Genomic DNA, 4,449 nt, shown 5'->3' on the forward strand with positions numbered 1-4,449 from the left:
CGTGTAAATATGTATATATAGTACTGTTAATTAGGGTTGACAGTTGACGTATTTGAAATAGTTCCTTCACCCACTGATCTATTTCTAATATTCATGTCCCCTACATTAAACCCCGTTCCTCGACTAACAGTCACCAACTGATGAGTGTAAGTGTTCAATATAGAAAGGTACTGGGCACTTGCAGTCGATGGTGGTCTGTTGGCCGAGGTTCTTCACTTTTTGTACAAATTATGTAAATACACTATACCATCTTGTTTAAGTTATTCTAATTAGGGCCGACAGCTGACGTATGTGGAAATGTTCCTGACTCGTCTGGTTCCCTTTCATATACTGATGTCCCCTATATTAGGTTGTGCGTCGACTGACAGTCACCAGGTGATGAGTGCAGGTATGTCATGTAGAAAGGCATTACATATCTGCAGTCGATGGTGTTCTGTTAGTCGAGGTATTTTTACCATTAGTGTAAGTCTAGCTATTTGCCTCTGTAGGATTTAGTATAGGTTAGCGATTTGTCTGTTAGGTGATTAGTTTTAGGGTCTTTAGATTAGTTTGTCTTTATAATATAAGGTATAAAAAATATAAAACAAGAAAAAATAAGAAAAAATAATAATACTAAAAACATAACATGAAAATATATATATATATATATATATATATATATATATATATATATATATACGTTTGCATGAAAGTGTGTCTGTATGTATGCATGGAAGTGTGTGTGTGTCTGTGTGTGTGTGTGTGTGTGTGTGTGTGTGTGTGTGTGTGTGTGTGTGTATGTATATATATATGTTTGTATATATATGTATATATGTTTAAATGTATATACATATATATATCTGGCCTTAGTAACCAGGGGCTTCGGCCCCAATGGTTGATAGGCCAGGAAAAAAAAAAAAAAAAAAGAGCATAGGACTACAAGCCAGCCAGAAGACAGGGCGTGTGTGCTGGGCAATCCCCAGGCCCTGTCTTCCCCTTTACTACTTTTTTTAGTCAGCCCACACCCCACTGACCGGGCTAATGTAAGGCCCGGCCTGCACTATAGGTCAAGGAAACCTTTAAACAACAAACGACAACATATGACTACGTGACTCATTCCACCGCATTCGTTTGATTCACAGGTCAGTGTTTAAGCCTCATAATCTCCCCCCCCCCTTTCCGTTGTTTTCACATTGACAGTTATAGAGAATTGAGTGATTAATAGTGTGTTCAGTCGCAAAGTTCTTGTGTGACTCATTCCACCGCCTTCGTTTGATTCGTAGATTTTAACATCAAATCAAGTCGTAATCTGCCAAACGCATCACCACACTTACATACCATGCACGTCCCCCCATTAATTGTGTTAAGCAAAGATCTAAATCATTGTACCTTAATCTAAGTCAGAGAGTTTTCCGTATTATAAGTCACAAGGGAAATAATGTAATCGAAGTGTATTTCATTAGTCAAAAATGATAATCTCATTCTCGGAAGTTGTGTAAGTATTAAGTTAGGTCATTTTTGGGTCTTAAACATTAATTGTACAGAGTGTTATGGTTAAATCTCACCATTGTAGGGAAAGTGTTATTGCTGGAGAGGGATGCAGGATGTATTACTGAGCCAGTGGTCTTGTATCGTTATACTATCGTCCCTCCTCGAGTCCTTCTGTGACCAAGGAGAACGACAACCACTCATAACTTGTATGGTCCTTCTGTTCCAAGTGATATTAGATCAGTGTTAAACTAGGGAAGTGAGTCTATGGATTTAAGCATTTATCTGACATTGGGTTTGATTAAAATCAATGTTACACTCTTTAAATTCGGTCTTCCAACTACCCTTCGTTGATGGCTATGTATGGGGCGGCCCGCAAGGTGTACGAGGGAGAATAACAACTCGAGAACCTAAGCCTACCTAAAATCATGCTGACCCATTCAGTATGAAATCTGATCTTACAATTTGGACAGAAGTCGGGTAAGTCATTGGTATCTATTTCGGAGTAAAAGGGGCGTAAAACACCCCAGTTGGTTTGGTTTACACTAAAATAGGCTCGGTAACTTAATGGCAGCCACGTTGGTAAGTCAAAAGTGTTATGCTCATGGTCAGTACAAACGGATAGCCATAAGAATATCATGCTACCACACCTACCATCCTCCATAAATTTTAATACAACCTTAAATTGAACTAAGACGACTAGAACCGTTATGGGTAATCTCAACTTTAAATTCAGTGCGCATCCTGGTGATTTACACTCCAATGCTAAGCGGTGATATAAGAAATTGTTGTAAGAGACTGTAGTGACATAAAATTTTTTGTGGGATCAGAATCATCGTAACATTACTCTGGCGTCATAACTGAGAGATTTCATTAAAATTCCTACCAATACATTGATGGTAACGGTCAGATATTCATTAAAATTCCTACCATTACAGTATCACGACCTTTCCTTTGCTAGTCACACTGTACGACTCTTAAGTACAGAAGTGGCACTGGGGCCTTCGTAACACATCTTTCTTAGCGATTCATTTGGCATATTGCTCCTTATTATTTTCTAGACTTTTTTTGTAATTTCTTCATCAACATCGTTTGTATCAGTTAATTATGAGAGGATACTGAAATGTAATGGGTAGAGTAAGTCACTGAGAATGAGGTGTTACGAAATCTTTAAAATACTTTGAATTCAACTGTACATGTCAATGTCCCGGCAGAACGACTGATACGGTACTGGTGGTGAACAGACTTTACGCACATTTGTGTGTGTGTTTTTTCAGACCAGACTGTAAACACAGATGGCAGAAAGTGTCATTGTGGTGCATCTATCTCGCCTGTAGTGGTTGGGTGTCTGTGTTGGGCACGACTGCTATGGAGGAGGATATCAAACTGGAGAAGTGAGTTTTCGTTTTTTTTCAGCACAGGGAACGACATGGCTAGTTTACAGGGCAAGCATATCCTACTTCCCTGCAGTGTTTGAGATCAGCCCGACACGTGATAACGAACTAGACAAACCATACGCAAGGGATTTTATTCTCTCCGAGAAGGAGAGTATGTTTTCATCCCTGTTTGTTTGATTATGTCCCCGTCCAACACTGCCACAGGCTCCAACAGCAGTAGTACTGTGTAGGAAGGACGTTGCCCAGTGAGTTGTTCTTCCTAGAGGCAGCCTTTAGGTGTACAACAAAGAGCAACACAGGCATTGTAAATAAACACTGGCTTCTTAGTTCACTGTCTTTATTTTCCATATAATTACACTTGATGCTTGCCAACTACATTGTTTTCACAAGTGCCGGAACTATACAGTCTTCACTAACTACCATTACACTTGTTTGGCAGCTTCACTGTTTTCACAAGTACCGAAGATATACAGTCTTCACTAACTGCACTGCACTGATACTGAACTACACTCAAACTGAACTGAAAACTGACTGAACTGCTGAGGTCTCTTCCACATCCTTATAGAAGCTAGTATCCTTTTTTTTTTTTTTTTCCCGGCCTATCAACCATTGGGGCCGAAGCCCCTGGTTATTAAGGCCATATATATATATATATATATATATATATATATATATATATATATATATATATATATATATATATATATATATACACACACACAAACACACACTTCCATGCATACATACAGACACACTTTCATGCAAACGTACATATATATATATAATAATTTTAATCTTATTTTATTTTTTTTAATTTTTTCTTGGTTTTATATTTTTTATACCTTATATTATAAAGACAAACTAATCTAAAGACCCTAAAACTAATCACCTAACAGACAAATCGCTAACCTATAATAAATCCTACAGAGACAAATAGCTAGACCTACACTAATGGTAAAAATACCTCGACTAACAGAACACCATCGACTGCAGATATGTAATGCCTTTCTACATGACATACCTGCACTCATCACCTGGTGACTGTCAGTCGAGGCACAACCTAATATACAGTAGGGGACATCAATATATGAAAGGGAACCAGACGAGTCAGGAACATTTCCATATACGTCAGCTGTCGTCCCTAATTAGAATAACTTAAGCAAGATAATATAAAGTATTTACATAATTTGTACAAAAAGTGAAGAACCTCGCCCAGCAGACCACCATCGACTGCAAGTGCCCAATACCTTCCTATATTACACACTTGCACTCATTAGCTGGTGACTGTTAGGCGAGGAACTTGGCTTAATGTAGGGGACATCTATATTAGAAATAGATCGGTGGGAGGAGGAACTATTTAAAATATGTCAACTGTCAACCCTAATTAATATTACAATATATACATATTTACTGTTCATAAAAACCATAACCACACAGTAAAAAAGTCACATCACTCTGATCAGTCCGGTCTCTCTCAAGAAAGCCATCAATTTATCAGTCATAACAATGTCCCCATCACCCAGGATGGTGGAAAGGGTGAATGGGACGTCTACTGCGCCGCAGTAATTTATAAGTGAAGCACGTT

This window comes from Coenobita brevimanus, chromosome 116 (assembly GCF_032717465.1).
Source record: "Coenobita brevimanus isolate Jiangsu-jjx chromosome 116, ASM3271746v2, whole genome shotgun sequence".
NCBI classification, from domain to species: domain Eukaryota; kingdom Metazoa; phylum Arthropoda; class Malacostraca; order Decapoda; family Coenobitidae; genus Coenobita; species Coenobita brevimanus.